We start from the raw sequence: 24,517 nt of genomic DNA, 5'->3' as shown, positions 1-24,517 counted from the left end.
AAATAACATTAGTCAAATATCCAAATCTTGAATATATACTAAAACTCATACAACGTTAGGTCGATATAAGCTTTTCATGCAATATGTAAAGATATCAAGGGTTTTGTCCACTCTGCTTTCTTTAACCTCTCGTTTTTATTTCGGTTCCCTTCCCCAAAATATTACCAATCCAAATCCCTAGTGTCTTTCCCTCTTTCTCTCTCGGCTGTCAGGGTTCGTGACATCGATGTGATGCATTGGCTACACTCTGTCACATGGGGACGAATCATCCTCTCTCTCTCTCTCTCTCTCTCTCTACTTTGCTGATGATTTTTGTGGTTTGGATGAATTTTCTCTCCCCTCTCTGTGTGCATTTTATTTCCTCTGTTTTCAGTTGTGTGCTTCTTCGACTGTATTTCAGCTTTATAGGTATCACCTCTTTCTCACTCCCTCTCTATTTCTCTGAACTGCAACTTCACTAAAACTGCCAAAACAAAAACCGCTTTACCTGCATAATTCTTAATTATTGCCAGAGCTCTCTCAGACTTTCTGTCATCAGCAACTCAACAGATACCCTACTGTCAAAGTAACTTTTTTTTATACCTCAACTGAACCTTGTAAAAGAAAACGGATATCTTTAAACCGTCCAATCATTCCAAAAATACAGTAAGTGGGAACATATGTAAACCTATCATGTCAATTTAGAATCGCAAACACAGCATCCAGTTTTCCCTACCAACGTAATTACTATTATTTGCTCCCTCCTTCCCAGTACACGCTTAACCTCTCTTGGACCCAAAAATATTTTCATTCTATGGTGCATTTTTTACTACAGGTTCTATGTTTAAGGTTCTTCTATTCCTGCTCCCTCGCCAAGAGGAAAGAACGAAATAACATAATCTAATCTCCATTTTACACAAAACGCAAATTTATTTAGGCAAAAAGTATCGTATCTATCATGGCAATCGCAGATGGGCGTCACAGAGAAGTAAGTTAAATGTTAGGCAGTATGACCTTAGATTTTCTCTGAACCTGTTCTTTCTCTTCTCATGAGTCCCAAATGCCAAAATACATAAAGTGTAATCTATTTTCATTCTTCTTTATAAATAATTGTATACAACCAATCAAAACAGCAATTCAAGCATAGCCTTATCCTGTTCAAAAATCTGAAAAAGCAACTCCTAAGAAATACGTAAACAAAAGAAAAAATCTGTTTGATTAAAGCTCAACGTATTGTGAGCATGATCAATAACCTACTTCACACATGGAAATACCAAAGACAAGAAAGGATAATTATGTAAATAAGTGAGTGAATGAATAAATTGTCTAAAGGTTTCGCCCATAAACGATGCACCAATATAAGCGCACATCACTCAGCGTTTGACAGGAAACGCACTTTTCACCACCAAAAACCTCATTATCATCTCTTTACCAAACTTATTACGAAAATGTGTCCGTAACTTGCTCAAGTAGTTGACGAAAAGTCTCTCGCCTCAACCTCAACCCCAAAACCCTCCCCTCCCCCCTCTCTCTCTCTTCATTACACGTTTGTCTTTTATTTCTTGTTTAAACATGATAGATTAGAATCCACGGTTTAGATAAGCTGCTCTCTCTCTCTTTCTCTCCCAGATTTTTGGTGAAAATCCGATAACTGCCTTGAACCAAGGCACCGCCAACCCTTCCCCCCATCCTTACTCAACACACAAAGAGGTTCTTGTCAACATTCTTCAGTGTGCCTTCGCTTATTTTGAGATTATTGGGATATATATCATGACTGCTTGGAATAAAGTCGCGATATTAGGTTCCTAGTCTTTTTTACAAAGGATCTTTTTCTTCTTCTATTTATTTTCTTCTTAAAATTTTAGAAATCTATAATAAAAATGTGAGAAAATTAACTTCATATAATGGATCATTATTTCCTTTTAGCTACTTTACAACTTAGGGAAATTATTATTCAATAACGTTATGATGGCCATAACAGCCTCATTTAAGAAAATTTAAGAGCATATACAAATAAAATATAAATAAGCACTAAATTAATGATACCAATTACACTATCAATGATAATCTATTATTGCGGTCTTCGAGTAAAGATAATTTCAAAACGCATCAACCAAAATTCAAATAATAAAATGTGACCCATGTTTTTATGCATTATTAAACGCAGACAAAATAGATTGCGTTCAGTGAAATCAAGCAACGAAACTAAGACATTTTGTTTATCTATTCCTTTGTGTTTATGTCCTTTAGCCAAATTTGTCATAATGATTAACCGCTTTTTCCTCTATCTCGGTCATGTTTGCCAACATTAACCGTTTTTCCTTATTTGACAATCCTCCTTACCTTTTATTCTGGCACTCTTATTAATCTTCGTCACAGATTTTAACCTTTGTTTTTCTGTTTCTTCTTTCATTTGTCATCTTTACCAATCCACATTTCATTCTATTTTGTTATCTTGGCCCTACTTTCATTTGTCATCTTTACCAATCCACATTTCATTCTGCTGTGTTATCTTGTCCTTCTTAATTTCTACTTTTTTCATGGTTATTAATCTACTTTTTTTTATTTTCCATATAAATTAATACTGATTTTCCTCAATTCCACTTAGCCCCATTAATCTCCCTTTTCCTAAATCTTGGCTTTTTTGTTGTTAATCCCCTTTTCCCTCTATTGAATTTCTTCCTTCATTTTATGTTTCATAATAATTAATATTCCTTACAATTGATTTTTGTTACCTCTAAATAAAAACTTTCGCAGTCTCTATCAATCCTCCTTTACTCTTATTTGCTTCGTTTACACTGACCTTTTTTGTCATCTTTACTTATCGTCCTTTTTCACTATTTTGTCTTGTTTTCTAACATGCGTTGAAGAACAAAGCCTTGATTTGGGTTCGATTTTTCCTGTGGGAGCTTGTGGGTCCCCATTATTGTAGAATCGGGGAGTAACCAGAGACCCTTTTATGTAGGGTGACCTACGTCTCGTTAGCCTCAGACGGTAGTTGGGGTGGGGGCCCACTAACGAGCATGGGAAACGTCTAGTTTTACGGGAAAAGGACTTTTCAAGCCTCGTAATAAGTCTTTTGAGACTTGAAAGGCCGTTCTCCGTCACTCCCCTTTTCTCTTCCCCCCACCCTTCCTCGTTCTTTCTTTCTTTTTTAAATCTGGATCAAAGATAAGAGACATTGTTAATGGGACGGCCATTCTTCCGTGGTGGGAATGAATCGAAGGTGAAAAATGTCGGCCAAATTTCTCTCCGAAGAAAAATCACATGATTCGTGATCATTCTGTCGAATGTTATTCGAAGTCGGAGCAGTGGGACGTGAAAATTTAATTACCGTTTTAATCCAGGAGAAATTAATCAAAGGTCTTTGTACAATTAAATCTTACGACAGGGATATTAATTGAAAGTATGAATTCACAGTATCAAATTTTACGAGAGGGGATATTAATTGAATGTGAGGTTACTATCAGGAGCATCCTAAGAGCATAACTGCATCATAATCCTGCTAGGGTTTCAATAGAAAAATTCTTTCAAGACTAGAAACGGCACTTTTTGTGGTTAATAATTCATACTCAAGTAACGTGTGTGAACGAAAATGTGTATAAATCCTACCATAATTATACATAAAATCAGTAAAGTAACTTCGGTTGTTAATTCTAACTTGATTTATTTAATAAAGAATAATTGATCAAGTTTTCATAGGTACAAAACTCTTAAGCAATAACGGCATTAGTTAAACTAAAAAAGAAAGAAAATTTCCCCAAGATATCACATAAAGCAGATTAACGGCAGGTGTTGGTTCAGTTGTAAACTGTAAGCGCCAATGCATAAATCTTACAACGAAAAATGCAAAGTGTATCAGTGATAATTATTTCTGATTGATTGAGTTCTTTCAAGTTAGTTTCCAAGCTAGAAAACTGATGTTAATGTCATTGTATAGCGGAAAATTTTCAATTTCTCGCAGGAAGTAAAATGCAATACCTAAACAAAAGGTAATAAATATAATTAAAAACTAAGCCACCAGTCTGAATGAGATTTAATACAAATCCTGCGAGAGTAAGATACATCAGGGGAGTGCCTGCTCAGTTTTAATAACCAAACTCAAGGCTAATCATGAGTCCCAGTCGGTGGACCATCAGTACTTCCTGAAATACGAGACTTGTGGGTAGCTTCATTTATAAGTTACTCACAACCAATTCAGAGGCCAATTCAAAAGTTCTTAGGCCACGACAATTAGCATGAGAAACAGAATCCAACCATCCTGTAGAGAAGACAAGGAAAACGCCAACAAATATAAAAGAGGCCTGACCATCATCCTCTTTTATCTTAGCTGTTATGATGAAAGGACGGCAATAATTAATATCCGCTAAGTCTGGACTGCAATATGTAGATGGAACACAAATAAAAGGTAACTCTTGTTGTACAACGAATTTTACCCATTTGAATGCAAACATCGAATTTTATATATATTTGAATATAAATATATATATATATATATAAATTAATTATATATATATATATGTACATATATATATATATATATATATATATATATATATATATATATATATATATATATATATATATATATATATATCTTCTTCTCCACGCAAATTGATTGCACCGCCATCATAACTGTAAGTTATTGTCAATATTACTCAGCCTTGAAAGTCACTACCATCGTTTGTCATAATTACATCAGTTATTAGGAAAATAACGTTATCCAAACTAATTGCGTAACAATTTTGGTCATCTAATTTCGAAGCAATACATCTTGCCTCGCAGATACCACTGACTAGACGGACAGACCATTCTGTCTGCTGTCAAATAAAATTTTATATATATATATATATATATATATATATATATATATATATATATATATATATATATAAAACTATAAATATATTATATATATGAATAAATCTTATTTCATAAACGAGGAAATATTTTTTCCATCTAGTCAGTGTTATCTGCGAGGCAGGATGTATTGCTTCGAATTTACTTGAACAAAATTATCACGCAATTAGTTTAGATAACGTTATTTTCCTAATAACTGATGTAATTATGACATAAACGATGGCAGTGACTTCTAAGGCTGAGTAATATTGACAATAACTTACAGTTACGATGATGGTGCAATTAATGTGCAGGGAGATACTATTTATGTTCTTGATACAGATGGATCGCAGGTATTAGTGATGATGATGACGATGATGATGATGATGATATCAATATTTCACAGGACGTGTAACCACTGCTGGACGCGAGCAACAGTTAATTATTCCGCACACTACCTTTCTTCACATGAAGCATACCGTCTTCTTAACACTGAAAGTGTATTCTCTCTTCTTTACATTGCTAACATTAACAAAATCTTCAACTGACATTACCCCAAGTTCTTGATAGAACCTCGATTCAACACCCCCTCCCCTCCCTTCTCTGACCTTTTTGAAACGTTTACAGTTCAATGAACCACTATCTTGTCCCCTTTCAATGACATGGAAAAGGTATTCATACTTGCAATAATAACATCAGCTTTTTATAACGCTGACATCTTTCCTTAGGTCGCCAATACCTCCGATCCCACTTTCACTTGGAACGACCCACTACAAGGTAGGAAGGGACTTGCATATGTCTGCTGACATTGCCAAAACTAGGTGTTAGATGTTTGGTAACTTGGCCCGAATATTGAAAGACCAGATGATCCTATATTTACGAGAGGGAAGGGTGTTGGGCAAGAGGCAGTTGAGATGAAGATACGTGGAACTGCACGATAAATTAGCCTTTCTTTTATTTGGTGGTAGGGGTGGGCGATATCGAAGTGGGTTTTTGGGAGTATCGCGTAGTTTCTTTGCAAGCAATGATGTGACAAAATGACATTTTCGGTTGGAATCTTCTGAGAGGCATAAAGGTCTTGAAGAAATTACTAGCGCTGTGGGTGCTAATATCAAAGATTTTATTACATTTTGAAGGATGTAATGGCGTATAGTGCATTTCAGTAATAAATACATTTATTAAAAGCAGCATAGCATGGAATAACAAAGGATTACGTAAGCTTTCAGGACGAGATCTCCGATATGAGTGAAGTTTCAATGAGGGACTGTGGGATTTTATAAGCCTGATGAGATAGTTCGAAATGGTAAGGTCTAGAATACCTTGGAACCGGTATGGCTCTAACTTGGTTTTAAACAACAATGAACATCTCTACCCACATCCCCCATATGACCAGTTACGGGTAATAATGAGTACTGCCAATATTTTTATATTACACGAGAACTGACATTAACTGGGTCACGTCTGATCACAAAATTACTACTTGGGTCCGTGCAGCTCTTCATTTACACCTTGCTATCGGAATTTCAATTTCGGAGGTCCATAACGACAAGCTGCATGATTCCTTTTATGCTTTTTCACAAAAGCTGAATTTCAGCTAGGTTAACTTGACGACACTGGCAAAACACAAAAAATACAAATGAAATAAATACTAACACGTTGATAACATTGTATTCAATGTTAATTTTCCCATCACTATACGACAGCAAGCTAAATTACAAACTTCCTGAACAACGCAGCAGATGGCCTGTACTATTTGACCAGCCCTGTAGTGTTCATTACCATATGCATTCTTTTTCTTAGGGCAAGAAAATTGAGAGCGCAGATCTCATTTCAGATATTTCCTTAACTATTTAATAATGCTAATAATTTCCGACATATATTTAATTATCATGAATACCATTTCAGTTGTAAATCGTGTTTATCACACCACTTGCATCAGCATCAGTGATTAGTAGTTAGTATAATAAATCAAGAAGTTCGCAACTCATAATTTCGATCCACGGCTCAAAATCATTTCAGCTTTATCCCATCTACAGCTCAAAATCATTTAAGCTTTTATTCAATTTAAGTTAAGATATGGATATGATGCTGCGAAATACCTACGAAGTCACCTTAGACATGAATAATTTTTGGGCTACACGAGTGTAAAGTATTACATTCGTCTAGACAAGTATAAGATATCAAGTAAGTGATAATGGTCACTGCTTTACATACAATTTTAACTTTATATACGTATCATAAATGGTGGAACGACTACTTTACATACAATTTTAACTTTATATACGTATCATAAATGGTGGAACGACTACTTTAATATATATATATATATATATATATATATATATATATATATATATATATATATATATATATATATATATACACACATATATATATATATATATATGTGTGTATATATATATATATATATATATATATATATATAATATATATATATATATATATATATATATATATATATATATATATATATATAATATATATATATGTATATTACACATAACATCACCGACAACGCTTTCCCATATCTTAGAACCGTCCCATTTGCCTCATGAGGATGAATTATAACTCGAGAAGCGTGAGAGTCTCCATGTAAAATATGACCATGATATTTAAGGAACTTGCGATATTTCACCAAACGCGACCGTCTCAGAACCGTGTTTTCTTTGGACTTGTTCGAAATAATTTATTGGGAACTCTAAGGCATTTGTAGCAGACCAACTGTGAACTATACAAGTCACAACGCCACAGCAAAGAATTATGCAGGTGGCGAAATCTTAAATCTTAATTCTCTCCAGATAGCAGGAGCCAAAATTATATATAAATCTTAGTGTCATTCAACCAAGCAACAGACTGCAAATAACTTTTATTCTTTACAAATGCCTCAACTGTAAACAATGTTGTCAGGTTTTATGAATTTCTTCAAAATATATATATATATATATATATATATATATATATATATATATATATATATATATATATATATATATCTTATCTTATATATATATATATATATATATATATATATATATATATATATATATATATATATATATATATATATATATATATATATATATATATATATATATATATACACACACACACACTAACATTATTAACGTATAATAAACCCGTAAAGTTTATTTACCACATTAAGTTAAAATGGAAGGGGAAGGGGAAGGGAGAGGGAGTACGGGTTTGAAACCTACCCTATTATCAAATTTTGTCTGGATCGGTCAAGCACCCGTACTCCTGCTCCCTTCCCCTTCCTCCTTCCTTTGTAACTTATGTGATAAATAAACTTAACGGGCTTATTATATCTCATTTTACGTACTCGAGACCAGTGAAATATATTATTGAAAATGCTTTTCAGTCACCACAGTAATACCTGGATAGAAAGGAAAGACAGCACATTAATATCTGGATAAAAGGGACAGTCACCACCGTATTACCTGGATAAAAGGGTCAGATAGCACAGTAATACCTGGTTAAAGGTAACACACAGAACAGTAATACGTAGATAAATGGGACAGTCACCTCAGTAATACCTGGGTAAATGAGACAATCACCACAGTAAAAACTGGTTAAAGGGGACAGACAGCATAGTAATACCTGGATAAAAGGGACAGTCACCACAATCACACCTGGATAAAAGGGACAAACAGCACAGTAATACCTGGTTAAAGGTGAACAGGCAGCACAGTCAAACCTGGATAAAAGAGACAGGCACCACAGTAACACCTGGATAAGGGGAACAGACAACATAGTAATAACTGGATAAAAGGGACAGTCATCACAGTCATATCTGGATAAGAGAGACAGTCACCACAGCATTCCCCGGATAAAAGGGACAGACAGTACAGTAATACCTGGTTAAAAGGGACAGACAGCAGAGTAATACCTGGTTAAAGGGCACAGACAGCAGAATAATACCTGGTTATAGGGGACAGACAATATAGTAATACCAGGATAAAGGGGACAGTCACCATAGCAGGTGTCAGGCAGCACAGTAATATCTGGATAGAAGGAACAGGATAAATGGGACATGCATCACAGTAATAACTGGTTAAGGGGAACACACAGTATAGTGGTACCTGGATAAAAGGGACAGTCACCACAGTAATACCTGGATAAAACGGGACAGACAGTACAATGATATATGGATAAAAGGGACAGTCACCACAAAAATATCTGGATAAAAGGGACATTCACCACAGTAATAACTGGATAAAAGGGGCAGACAATACAGTAATGCCCAGACAAAAGGGACAGTCACAACGGTAACACCTGGATAAAAGGGACAGACAGGACAGTAATACCTGGATAAAAGGGAATCACCACAGTAATACCTGGATAAAAGGGACATTTACCACAGTAACACCTGGATAAGCGGGACAGACAGCACAGTAACAATTGGGTAAAAGGGACAGTCACCACAGTAATATCTGGACAAAAGGGACAGTCACCACAATAATACCTAGATAAAAGGGACAAACAGCACAGTAATACCTCATTAAAAGGGAGAGACAGCACAGTAATACCTGGTTAAATGGGTCAGACAGCATAGTAATACCCGGTGAATTGGACAGTCGCCACAGTTATACCCGGATAAAAGGGACAGTCACCACAGTAATACATGGATAAAAGAGACAGGCAGTACAGTAATATCTGGATAAAAGGGGCAGCCACCAAAGTAATACCTGGATAAAAGGGACAGACAGCACAGTAATATCTGGATAAAAGGGACAGTCACCACAGTAATATCTGGTTAAGAGGGACAATCACCACAGTAATACCTGGATAATGGAGACAGACAGCATGGTAATATCTGGATAAAAGGGACAGTCACCACAGTAATACCTGGGTAAAGGGGACAGGCAGCACAGTAATATCTGGATAAATGGGACAGTCACCACAGCAATATCTGGATGGAAGGCACAGACAGCACAGTAATACCTGGTTATAGGTGTCAGGCAGCACAGTAATACCTGTATAAAAGGAACAGTCACCACAGTAATAACTGGTTAAAAAGGACAGACAGTACAGTAATACCTGGTTAAAAAGGAGAGTCACCACAGTAATACCTGGTTAAAAGGGACAGACAGTATAGTAATACCTGGATAAGAGTGACAGGCAGCACAGTAATACCTAGTTAAAAGGGACAGTCACAACAGTAATAACTGGCTAAAAGGGACAGACAGTATTGTAATAGATGGTTAAAAGGGACAGTCACAACTGTAATAACTGGTTAAAAGTTACACAGTACAGTAATAGCTGGTTAAAAGGGACAATCCACACAATAAAAACTTGCTAAAAGGGACAGCCAGTACAGTAATACCTGGATAAAAGGGACAGTCACCACAGTAACAACTGGATAAAAGGGACAGACAATACAGTAATACCTGGTTAAAAGGGACAGACAGCAAGGTAATACCTGGTTATATTAAAGGGACAGACAGCATAGTAATGCCTGGATAAAAGGGACAGTTACCACAGTAATACCTGGATAAAAGGGACAGACAGCACTGTAATACCTAGACAAACAGGATAGTCACCACAGTAATGTCTAGATAAAAGGGACAGTCACCACAGTAATACCTGGATAAAAGGGACAGTCACCACAGTAACAGCTGGATAAAAAGGGGCAGACAATACATTAAAACCTGGTTAAAAGGGACAGACAGCACAGTAATACCTGGTTAAAGGGGACAGGCAGCATAGTAATGCCTGGATAAAAAGGAGTTACCACAGTAATACCTGGATAAAAGGGACAGATAGAACTGTAATACCTATAGTAGATAAAAGAGACAGTCACCACAGTAATGTCTAGATAAAAGGGGACAGACAGTACAGTAATTACTGGACGAAAGGGGCAGTCACCACATTAATACTTGTCAGTTCACCCATGATTGTTGGAACTGTTAGCGTTCGCATGAAAAAAAGTAGAACTGACAGTCGGACCGTCAACACAAATCCCTTTCTTATTCCCCCTCCTCTGCCCCTTTCCCCTTTCCCACCCCCTACATGTAAACTGTCATTCAAAATTTTCCCGGGCAGCGGAGGGTTGTTCAGCTAGTTTATATATATGTTTGTGTGTGTGTGTGCACCTGTTTGTATGATACACACACGTTCTGCAATAAAAACTTTTTATGTCAATTTGCAATCTAATCCTGAAGTCGCCGCCGATAGGTGGGGAAACGGTCTGTTGATTATATTAAGTAAATGGAAAGAAGCAGGAATAATTCTTCCCTATTCCTGAGATACTTGCCTGACGAGAAGAGTAGTACAGACTGATTCAAAGTCTAGATAAAAAAATAGCCTCTGCAAAAACGCCATTGATTTCAATACGAATTGCAAGAGAAAATATGCCCAAATAGCATATATATATATATATATATATATATATATATATATATATATATATATATATATATATATATATATAATTTATGTATCTGAATCGTGGATGAACGCCCTTTGCTGGAGACTAAAAAAAAATTGCCGCTTAATACAAACAGGTATAATGGTCTTCAGTAGCAGCGTTGAACCCACCTGTATCATACCTATAAGGTTTTCCTTTACCAATACCCCAGCACCTCCCCAATCAAACTTTTTGTCTTTCTCTCCTCCTTTCTTCTAGCATATCCGAATCATTCATTCTTTTCGACAACCTACAGTTCTCTACTCTCTCCACAAAACCGAATCGTGTACACACATTATAGATTTTTAATATATATATATATATATATATATATATATATATATATATATTCACAAACATTAAGCTGCAAATGTCCTTTAATAGCCAATTCGCTCAACCTCAGGAATATCAGCAGCGGAGTGTTATAACCGATAAGCGATTCGGTACCTGGGTGAGTCGAACGCCCGACAGTGCGAATCAGTGACTTTCAGGGTTACCCCAAAATTGTTAATCTGCAATCAATCATCGGCGATATTCCCGAAGTAGAGCGAACTGGATATTGAAAGACATTTAAAGCTTAATATTTGTGAATACAAAAAAAGTCACATAACAAATATGATAAAAATTATATATATATATATATATATATATATATATATATATATATATATATATATATATATATATATATATATATATATATATATATAAACACACACACATATATATATATATATATATATATATATATAATATATATATATATATATATATATATATATATATATATATATATATATATATATATATATATATATATATATATATATATATATATATATATATATACACAGTATATGTATCTACGGTATATATATACATATGCCTAAGAATTTAACTAGAATACCTTACATGAATAAAATCACAATATCTATTTGAAACCGGGGATAGATATATGCAAAAAAAGGAGAGAGAGAGAGAGAGAGAGAGAGAGAGAGAGAGAGAGAGAGAGAGAGAGAGAGAGAGAGATCATAAACCCTAGCGCGTACGAGAAAAAGGATCCCACTGATGAAAGGTTGCGTCATCAGTTGCTGCACACTAATAAAAGCAGCAATAACAGCAGAAGCAACAGCGGCCCACCGCTGGCAGCTCTATCATCAAAAACAGTATTGTATGACAAAGCTAATTTCGCTTTATAACGGCACATGATATAAAGGCGCAATTTACTCGTCACGACTACAGCTCTATTTTTGATTAACGTATATTGTAATTTTCTCTTGTCTAACATTTGCACTGTTTCGCGAATTAAAACGACATTCTTTCGGTACGTAAAAACGGCCCAGAACTGAGCTTTTATTTCGCCTTCCTTTCATACTATTTTACACATGGTTTATAATTATTTCCCAAACTCAGTGCTGAATACATAAAACAGGCCAACTCCACGAGGGAAAAATAAAAGAATAAAATTTAGTTCATCACAGCCTATATAATTCATTCATATATATATATATATATATATATATATATATATATATATATATATATATATATATATATATATATATATATATATATATATAAAATATATATATATATATATATATGTGTATATATATATATATATATATATATATATATATATATATATATATATATATATATATATATAATATATATTCATACATTCATCCACCCTCACCCATGTCCTCTTTGGTTAAATGAAGCCAATAAACCAACCCGCAACCTTCTGAACAAACGGAACACAGAAACCATGACATTAAACCCTTCCCACTGAGGTAGCATCGATTGCCTTTGGTGCTGTGAGGCCAGTTTAATCATTCAATCAATCAATCAAGCAGAGAATCCCAACATGTTCTCAATAATCTAGCATCTCGCCAAAAAGAGACATTTGTCACGTTACTTGTTTTAGGTAGCGAACGCTGGAATTCGTGTTGATTTTTGGTCTAATAATTGATTACTTCGAGCAATGACTTATTTACTAGAATGAATTTTGTTTACTCTTTTCTTATCGAAAGACGCACACAATCACCTTTGTTTGGAGAATCTTAGAGAGCAGTTCGATGCAAAACGTGTTAATACGTAATTTAACTGGGCCACTGAGCTCATTTATTTAGCTCTGACAGGGCTGAATTGACTGTAAAAGGACAATAAACAAGTTATATTGACATGTTATGAATCCCACTTTTATAAATTTTGGACACTAAATTAGAATTTGTCGTTTGATTTACTTTTATAGCAGGTGGTTTTCGTCATCTGCAGATCAGCGATGAACATGTTTCATGTAGATTCCTCTGACTATAGGACTTTGGTTAGCAAATATTATGCGCTGATTATTTTGATTGTAGTTCTGTTAGTTTAGTTTATCAAGACTTTATCTCACTCTGACATGTGACTGATGAGACTGCGTTCTCCTGTCCTTTTGAATCAACATAATTACTTTACATTACTTTAAAACATAGGATGGAGATTAGTTGCTTTCACAGACTTTCGTTTATAAAATGTATTGTTGCTTTCTCTTTCGGAGTAGAATGGAATATAATATTTATGCCAAAGGCCAAGCGCTGAAAGGGAAATTGAGAGTAAAAAGGTTTTAAAAGTTTAACAGGAGGAAAACCTCGCAGTTGAAGTATAAAACGATTGTTAGGAGAAGTTGGAAAGTAACATGGAAGAAAAGGAATATGAACGGAGGTACAATAAAAGGAATGCAAGGGGTTGCAATTATGGGCTGAAGGGACGCTGGAAAGAACCTTAAGCAATGCGTATTTTCTTGTTTCTCTTTCACAACAAAAAATTAAAACGATACACAATTGGAAAAAAGGCTGATTTAACTTTCGAAGTGACAAGTGCACTCCCTCTTTAAACTGTCGAATATCTCTTGTTTTTCATGTCGACTTGGACTATTACAAGGCGTGCATTCTAAAACGAGAAAAGTTGCCCCTTAGGAAACAAAACACAAACATTACAGAAGCATCTGCACTTTCGCATAAACTATAGCCACAAGAAATGTTATCAGATGTTATAATAACCTTTTTTCCATTTCTTTCATCTTTATACCAGTGTTAGCTTTTCAGTTTAGCGAACTCGGCCTGGTGTGAGACCACTAGTCAATGAAGTGGAGATTTGTCTGGAAGAACCCCAAAAGGATATCAGTGAATCATTAAAACTGCGAGTTAACTGAATTGAAATAATCGTTTTTCAATGAAAAAAAAATTCATAAATCACAAAAAAATATTATTAATGAAGGCTACAAGAAAAAGACATGCATAAGAATTCTAGAAAATGAGGCCATTTACAGGTAAAACGACTAGAAACGAGACCGTAGCGTAAAACTGATACAAACATTAAATAAAATTACTTCAACATAATTTGGCATACGCAAAATACAGTAAATAACTATTACAAATTAAAATTACTCTTACATGAATACAATAAAGGACCATGGGAAGTCACACTGGCTTTTGAAAATAAAATATGTAACCAGCCAAAGTAAAATATAATTCATTGTAACAAAATTCAATGAAAGACCCAGCAACGTTACAAAAGCAGTTAATGCAAGGAATAACCCCTCAAAAAGAAGATAATGAAGCTAAAAATTTTCGAGATGAGACCTTCATCGTTTTTTACAAAATAAAAAGAAATCTGTAAGGGTAGTTTATGCCGTTAAAACGAAACTACGCCAGTGCTAGCTCGATCAACCACTTTTAAATCTGAATCTTTAGGAAGACGTCTTTTTTTAAATTTCTTGCGTAATGCTTAAATTAAAACCTTTGTTTTACTCATAAATGTTTTAAATGGGCTATGCCTGACATAACAGGTATCTTTTTTTATGTAAACCTTATATTAAATCAATTTATATACATATGTATATATATGATTATATATATATATATATATATATATATATATATTATATATATATATATATATATATATACATACATATATATACACATACATACATAATATAGTATATACATATGTATATATATAGACATAGTATATATATATTATATAATCTATATGTACATGTACATATGTATATATTTTATGTATATATATATATATATATATATATATATATATATAAATAGAGAGAGAGAGAGAGAGAGAGAGAGAGAGAGAGAGAGAGAGAGAGAGAGAGAGAGAGAGAGTCTACTGGTTACTTTTTACCAGATTCGCATGTAGCCTACTTGTAATAGACGACTTCGTGACCTCGCGCTGATAATCGGGATGTGGATTCGAATCCAGCTGCCGGATATCAGAATTTACTTCATATTTCTTGCATATGGATCTAAGGTTTTGTAGTGACAAGCGCATCGAGAAGTTAAGGGGGCACTTGAGTCAGAGGAGAGGAAATACAGATAGGTGGTAACAACGAGGCACAACAAGAAGCTGCTCATTCTTCATGGGGGCCCCGTGAGAAGCGAGCAACACAAAGATGTCTTGTCAACCTGGCTGGAATCGACCTGCCCCCAACCAAAGGTCCCTCCTGAACCTGGGTCTACAGTGCCACCTTGTCAGGAAAACACACTTCGAAGCCATGAGAACAGAAACGGAGGCCCTTGTAGATCGACTTTTACAACTCCGGGATGATGGTAAGCTAGAACTAACACCTACTGTCACTGATGAACTTGGAGAAACAGGGCGGCAAAGAGGACATTTCCGAAGCCAGGTAATCACTAAGGAAATGAGGGAAGCCGCTAAAGAACTACGTAGCGACCCAGACATCATCATACGAAAAGGTGACAAATCATCGGTCCACTCAGTGACGAAGAAAAGTGATTATCTTTAAAAATGGACAGGTTCCTCCTGGACACTTTCAAATTGCAACATTTAACAAAGGACCCCACCGAGAACCTCAAAAGAAAATGTCAAGGTTTGTGACTAGGGGCAACAATCAACAAGACGTCGTAAAATTCCCTAAGGCGAAAGGAGATTATGGGCCCGGTTACTGGTACGGGGCAGTGAAAACCCATAAGGCAGGCAACCCTCCTAAGGCCCATCATCTCTCAGATGACATCCCCAACCTATAGGATAGCGAAGGTCCTGAATGATTTGCTGGTACCTTACATAGCCGGCGCATATTCACTGAAATCAGCGGTGGAGTTAATGACCTCCTGCATGAAAAATGACCAGAACACAACATTGCCTCACTCGACGTTGAAAGTTTATTTACGAATGTTCCTGTCGAAGAAACGATCAGCATCATCCTTGATCGTGTATACAGGTCCGACAAGAGCCCGCTGCCGATTTCCGAAGATGTCCTCCGAGATATGGTGAAGGTCAGCGCTACGGAGGCCCCTTTCCTCTCATCGGGGGGAATTATTTCGACAAGTAGACAGAGTCGCCATGGGATCCCCACTATGGGACCTTTTTACAAATATGTACATGGCCACCGTCGAAGAAACGCCCTTCCGGGAGCATCAAAAACGTAAGATTTATGGGCGGTACATCGACGACATATTCGTCACAATAAAAGAAACCGACGATGCCAGAACTAGCAGACGCTCTGAAAAGAAACTCGGTGCTCAACTTCACCACAGAGCACAGCCAGCAGAAGACTACCGTTTCTTGGCGTCCCGTCAAAACAACAAGAAGTACAGTTTAAAACGACCGTGTATACAAGAGCAACGAACGCTGGCCGTTGCCTGAACGCAGGAGAAGAATGCCCGGATGCATATAAAAAGTCTGCAGTGCGTATGTCAACAGAGCCTTCACACACAGCACATCATGGAGAGACATGCACAACGAACTTGACAGAATTTGCCAATTGCTGACAAACAATGGCTATGCAGATCAAATTACTGAAACTGCAATAAAAAAGAAAATGGATGAACTTTACAAACCCAACACGACAACGAAAAAGGAGTCTGATTATTTACCATCGTCTACATTATGGGTCTGCATACAAGGAGGAATGCCGCACACTACGTGAGATAGTAAACAGAGGCGTAACCCCAAAAGCCCTTACCACAAAATAAGCCTCAGAATATATAGTAAGCCTAACCTTGTAGCACCCCTAATAATGAAGAACAGCACCGCTCCGGGGGGACCGAAGGAGATGTGCACGAACGTAGTTTACCAATTCATTTGTCCAGAGGAGATGTTTAAATCTCACAACCAAAACTACATCGGGCACACTACAACGACCCTTCGGAGACGTATGCTGGCCCACAGAAATCAAGGGGCCATTCATCAACATTATACAAATGTTCACGGAGGGAAGCCATCTCTACAAGAACTGATAGACGGCACCCAGGTCGGACACAGAAAGGATAACTAGGTCGCCTCTTAATACCCGAAGCCGTAAGCATAGCTACCCAGAAACTGACCCTGAATATTCAAAAAGAATTGGACCATATACTCCCCTCCAGCAGGAAAAGGAATGCGCGAGCCAACAGGAACCAGACAGTACGCCTCCAACCACCGGGCACATCGCGCCCCTTAGGGGACAAAAGAGCGCTTTACATGTTATAAATTTTATTTATTTTTGTACCATATTTTCTGTATTTGCAAACTAACATTTAAGACTTTACTAAATTTTAAACACAAATTTTAGGAAACACTAGCACATGGTATTATATTTTGAATATTTATTTAACCACATGTTTAAACTTACATGTTTGTTGTCATACATGTTCTTTGTACCCAAAACAACGCCCTGAAATGATTAAGCTGTTAATCCCTTGACCAACCAGTACCCAGACCTCATGATATAAATAGGTCGAAAGGCCGGATTGTAATTCAGTAGTCGCTTGATAATGCCATAAAAGCGAAACAGCTGTAGTGACAAAATCAATAAATGGAAGGAAGTTCTGCTTATTTTTCACCAGGAATTGACGAACGAGAATCGGAAGAAACTCCGACGGTATGAAGATACCTGCAAGAAACTTATTGATGCCACTATGGTAATTGCTTTTAACGAAAATTACACACACACACACGCGCGCGTGCGTATATACAGTATATATATATATATATATATATATATATATATATATATATATATATATATATATATATATATATATATATATATATATATATATATATATATATATATATATATATATATATATATATATATATAATCATTCACATTTCCCCTTATGAAGGTGATAGCGGAAGACGAGTATAACTTTTATGCAAGTCTTTAGGAGTGAGGTTGCTGGCCTTGAATGCAGCAGATGCTGGTACTGTTTGCAGCTGGCTGGACTGGTAGGCAATAGTCCATGAGCAATCCACAGACCTATCAAACGTGAGAAGAGCGTCGTACAGCTAAGCCACGGTGCCCACATTGGCTTCAGATAGCTCCAAAGGGTAATAACTTTGGCTTTCAGCCACATTAACATCCAAAACATTTGAGTAGCACCTTTACACAGATTATTTCAATTAGAGAAAGTATTACTAAACATAATGTCAGTAGGATACCCGATGCAAAAGTTCGACTAGGCAAGATAATGATGTTGATTGTTATTGCCACTGTGTTGATAATAAATATTTACAAAAACAGCGTATAAAAATATCAATAAAATGTAGAAAGGGTGATACATTTGGCACATGTCTTTTAGTATAAGTTCAAAAGGGAAAAAAAGATTCAGGGAGTGCATATCACGTGAGTCGTTTCAAATCCGTTGCATGATCAACGAAATATTTTTAAAGCCAGTTGCAACAATCGGAGGAGAGAGAGAGAGAGGCGGGGTGGAGGGTATTGGTTTGTCCTCGGATGAGAGGACCAAATGTCCCCTTTTGCGAAAAAAAAAAAAAAAAAATCCCAGTCAGTAGTTAGCGACCTTGCTACATGGTCTTCAACGATACAACTTACTCGTGACTAATTTTTTCTCAGAAGTATGCTGAAAAATCATCACTCATAAAAATCAATCGTAGCGTCAAAATAAGAAAACTTAACTATATCTGGAGACAAGTATAAGCTAAACGAATAAGTTATAGTCAATACAAACCTGTATGTATTCGAAGGTATATGATAGAGGAGGATAATGATAACCATATACTCTTCAAACATTTGTAGTCAACAACATGCACACCTTGCACTGGTTCATAATTTTTTCATCGTTATGTCAAGTCTGCAATCTGTAAGGGAGTTCATTAACTTTTCCGCCAATTTCTCGCACCCAACAACTATAGGAAAGACGGCCGGCGAGGGTGCAGTTGTGGGTCCATGGGGAGGGGTGGTTATGGGTACCAATAGATGGCAAGCTGCGAGTTTAGTGGTTGAGGTCGAGGGAATGACTGGGAGCATGGACCTCCTTGACTGGGAGTGTGGTCGCCAGGAGTCCAGGTGTCAGGCAGCGGGTTTCTAAATGGAGATTTAAATTTGAAAAGAACGAATTTGTTATGTAGAACTTCAGCAATATAAGTGATTTTCAGTATATACATACACATACATGCACATATATACAATATATATGCTGTGTATATACATATATATTGCATATCACTGATATTGCTAAAGTGATGAAGAACAAATTGCAGTACGCGCTCCCTAGTTTAACCAGATGCACTGAAACAACCAGACGTCGTTAAAGCGTTCACATCACGCGCAGAAAACGCTCCTGTAGATTGAAAAGGTGTTACACATATATTTATTCAACTGGGTGTTAACGCGGTGCCAGTACTACAGCGCATTAAGTGTCCGTACAGAAGAGCCCTTAATGACCGAAGACCTTCCTTTCTCTCGATGGTTCATCCATCCACCCGCGGGTAGCACGTGATTGGCTGACAATCAACGTTTTCGATATCACTGGCTTATTGTGATAAACATTAAACAATTTCTTCAATAAAATATTTGAATTTTTATATATTCAAAGAACCCTCATCCCTTCTTATATAAATCATAAACATGACAACTTGTATCGACAATATACCAACACCAGCACACGAAAGACTAGCTATTAAACAGTCCAGTCATATCAAACACAAACGAACGATTGAGCTTTCAATAATCATGATATATCTCATTAGTATAGCCAGATACACTTACATGCTCACAAACTGCTTAGATCACAAGATTTCCTTATCATTCAAACTTTATTCTACGTGCAGTTCCATTGCACGAATATAAAAATAACTTCATTATGATACCAAAATTATATCCACGTGCGAAAACTGGAAAAATAATAATCTTTAATACCGTAGACCGCTAGAACACGAAGCATTGGCAAGTGAAGGCTAGGCTAATACTATTGATTCGCCAGATATTTGATTTTACTAGTCTTCTTTAAGCATTTCACATCCAAAAATTACTTTCTTATTGTAGCCTTTATTATTTATTCCATCTAAGTATCGTTCCAATGTCTTAAAAAAAAAAAGACTAGGCTAACCTCTTATGCCTTTTATGTTATCAACACAAAGAGGGGGAATTCAGTGAGCTTGCAAACTTTTCCCCGGTAAGTCTTTTGGCAAAGTACTCCTAAAATTGCCTATTCACTTAAGTATTATAATGGTTTGTATGTTTAAGAAAAATTATGTAAATATTATATCACAATACCATTGCCATGCATCAACTCAGATTTCCCGCCTTCCAACCAATGTTGCAGTATTGTTCTTTTCATCTACCCCAGACGGTCTCATGGACCATAATGTTTCTTGTTCTTTCGATTATTAGCCTTCTCATGTAATTTACAAGCAAGAAATTATTAAAATACTGCTTATTCCCACTCGCTTAGCCGGATGTCTTTTTATTTACCCACAATGAGATAAAACATAATTAATGAAAGCCCATCGTTCGTCTTTGATCTTCCTATATTGTTTGATGCAAATTCGTCTTTCGTGTGCTTGTATTGTTACATTAGTGATACAAATCGGCATGCTGATGACCTATATTAGAAGCGTGAGGGTTCTTCGTGTAAATAAGTATTCTGATGTATTACTGAAGGAATAGTTTGCAAATTTATCACATTAAGCCTACGATATCGGAAACACTGATTTCAGTTATATATACCTAAAACTTTCGTTGGTGAGGGGACACGTGGAATGAAATACGCTATAATTCACGCCAACATAGGTACGATGGGTTTTATCGGACCGAATTCAAATTCATTGACCTCGGTAGGGAATCGAATTTGTGACTGATGTCATGATGTAAGTCAACCACTTCGAGGAGATATTAAAGGCAACCAACTACAGAAAAAAAGTACTTTAAAACAGAACCTTAACATACCTTAATTACGAGGCGAATGTTGTCTAGAATATCCAGTACTTGATAGCAGTAATAACCATCATCACTTCTAATGAAAATAGTTGTTGTACAGTAGTATTTGGTTTCTGTAACCAGCCCGTCAGCATCAACCTAAAGCAATTTTAGAAAAGTTAGTACGAAAAGGGAATAGTTATATCGTATTAACTTGTTAACTATTTATAAAACAATTAGGCCTATCCACTTAGGCCAATGAAATGGACCTGGAAATTAAGGTTACGTCAGACAATGAAATAAACCAATGCTCAAAGTCTAATAAAATCAATAAAATGTTTTTTCAGAAAGGCTCACCTTTATTTGGATGCGAGTTCCAGCGCAATTATTTTTGCAGTGAACGTAACACACCCTTCTAAAATTGGGGATTCAGTGCTATTATGTACTAGGCCTAGGCCTCCATTCTGTTAAACCGCATCAGGGGACTTACACATATATCTGCAACCATTTGATCGTAAACCTGGAAATAAACAAAGATCGTTAAAAATTATATGAAAATATTTATAGTTTGTAAATTATGAGTGTTTACAGTTTAATTGCAGTCTACTCATCCCGCGCATGGAACTTCTAGAGGGGACGGGGAGAATGCAAGAGGACGACCACTACTTTCGCAAGTTTACAGCTCTTATTTCCTCAGATTCCAAGAATTTCTCTATTACTTACGTCTAATAGATAAGCTTTCATCACTCCCGCAAATGGACACTTTGCTTAAAGCTGACCTGAGAGCTGAGGCAGTTTTAAGTGACGTAGAGTAAGCCTAGGCCTACATTCTGTTAAACCGCATCAGAGGACTTGCACATATATCACCAACCACTTGATCGTAAACCTGGAAATAAACAAAGATCGTTAAGAACTATATAAAAATATTTAGAGTTTGTAAATTATGAGTGTTTACAGTTTAATTGCAGTCTACTCATTCCGCGCATGGAACTTCTAGAGAAGGACGAGGAGAGTGCAAGAGGACGACCACTACTTTCGCAAGTTTATAGCTCATATTTCCTCAGATTCCAAGAATTTCTCTATTACTTACGTCTAATAGATAAGCTTTCATCACTCCCGCAAATGGACACTTTGCTTAAAGCTGACCAGAGAGCTGAGGCAGTTTTACGTGACGTTGAGAGTAGGCCTAGGCCTACATTCTGTTAAACCGCATCAGGAGACTTGAACATACAGTATATCAGTAACCACTTGATCGTAAACCTGGAAATAAACAAAGATCGTTAAAAATCATATCAAAATATTAACAGTTTGTAAAGTATAAGTGTTTAAAACAGCGGTCTACTCATCCGGCGTATGGAACTTCTAGCGGGAACCGGGAGAATGCAACAGGACCACCATTTTTCGCAAGTTTACAGCTCTTATTTCCTTTAAAATTCCAAGAATTTCTCTATTACTTACGTCTAATAGATAAGCTTTCTTCACTCCCACGAATGGACACTCTTTGCTTAAAACTGACCTTAGAGCGAACGCAGTTTCACGTGACGTTATGTGTACCGTACATCCCGCCGCCAAGTGACTACCACAACTGAAATCCCGCCAATTTCAAGACAGCACATGCGCAATAGTTGCGGGCCGCCATCAGGACTTCGTGGGTCCTGCCTGCCACTAAAGTTAGGTATACTGTATACAGTACATACTTGCGCAGGTGTAGCTGTACAGTTACCTGTGCAGGCACGCCTGAACATGAATGTGAACAACCCGCACAGGTTTTTTTTTTTTTTTTTTGCCCACGCAGGCGACCTGAGCAAATCGATATCCCTGCGCCGAAACGACTTGCGCAGGCGAACCTGAACGTTAGTGTGGGGACTCTGGGAAGGCCATTTTTTTTTTCGGTTATCTTCCCATCCTAAGGTCGGGTATTCACACTCAGATTTACCTGTCATTTCACCTGCGACCGTTCGACGGATGTGCATCCAAATTAAAAGAGCAGAACTGTCAGTCGGACCGTCAACTCGAGGTCATTGTCCTAAGTTCTCGCCCTGTTTTCGTCGTGGCAATACTTCATGGCAGCAATGGATTCTCCGTTGGTGATGAGGTGGAGCTATATGGACTAGCTGCTGTCGCAGTTTACTTAGTAATAAAAAAAAAAAAAAGCAGAAAAAGCGTAAAATAATATGGTGTAAGGATTGGTTGTCGAAGAGAGATTTATGTTCCCACACAATACTAATGAATGATATTAGATTAGAACCTGGGGACTGGACCATGCAACCTACTTGCACCTACTTCCACTAGTAACACTATTCGTAAAAAGACAGGACACTTGTGTGAAAAAAAATATATAATTCCTTATGAAAGACTCACAGCCACGCTACGGAACTTGGCAACAGGGAGATCATATGAAGATTTAAAGTTTTCGGTTATCATTTCGAAACAAGCTTAAGTGCAATCATCCCCGAGACTTGCAAAGCAATTTGGAAGGCACTGCAGAAGGATTACATGAAGGAAAGATAAAAATCAATAAGAATTTATATTTAATATGACAAAATAAAAACAATCCTTTAGGACTATACTAACAACTGTAATAAATAGATAATTCCTTGGAAAAAGTCAATATAATGATATATGAAATAACAATATGCCGTTTGAACGTGAAACTTATTAATTAGACCTATATGAGTCTTCATTTTTGCCTCTAGGCTGAGCTGCATAAATAAAATAAGAGTAACCGGTTGTGTTTGTATAAACAAATCAGTTAGGTTTACGTTTGGTGTGGAAGAACGTGATCCATTTGGGGATTTATCTGTTATTCTATTGTTAATAGTAAGGGAATTCAAATGAGCTTGAAATAATACGTCTTTGATAAGTTTGCCCGCCAAAACTTGCAGGTCAGGTGTGAGTTTCCTGGGTTTAGCTGGATACGTTTTCCAAGCAACATCAAATTAGTGTGTGGGTTAAGACATCACTAGCACCAAAGGGTAGGGGAGGGGGGAAGGGCTAAATGTCTTGAAGACGTCATCGAAATCTATCAGAGTGAGACTTTTCTTGGGTGATCATATTCCAAAGACTATCGTAACAGATTT

At 36.4% G+C, this 24,517-nt stretch overlaps 1 long non-coding RNA gene across 2 annotated transcripts in view; it reads right to left on the bottom strand.

The window, feature by feature from the left end:
- Positions 1-23,024, bottom strand: part of LOC136838632 (uncharacterized) — a 242,049-nt gene extending 219,025 nt beyond the window's left edge. Inside the window, exons 1-5 of one of the 2 annotated variants that reach the window (XR_010853058.1) lie at positions 22,954-23,024; positions 22,528-22,697; positions 22,161-22,323; positions 21,795-21,957; positions 21,468-21,596 (exon numbers count right to left, since the gene is read on the bottom strand). This is a non-coding gene — a long non-coding RNA (uncharacterized lncRNA). Of the gene's footprint in view, positions 1-21,467; positions 21,597-21,794; positions 21,958-22,160; positions 22,324-22,527; positions 22,698-22,895 lie in introns of both variants that reach the window. The other variant, XR_010853059.1, reaches the window with a different exon arrangement.
- Positions 23,025-24,517: the final 1,493 nt, after the last annotated feature.

The sequence above is a fragment of the Macrobrachium rosenbergii genome, chromosome 5 (assembly GCF_040412425.1).
Source record: "Macrobrachium rosenbergii isolate ZJJX-2024 chromosome 5, ASM4041242v1, whole genome shotgun sequence".
Taxonomy (NCBI): domain Eukaryota; kingdom Metazoa; phylum Arthropoda; class Malacostraca; order Decapoda; family Palaemonidae; genus Macrobrachium; species Macrobrachium rosenbergii.
The sequence above is the reverse complement of the archived record's forward strand: the minus strand, read 5'-3'. Positions and strand labels throughout refer to the sequence as shown.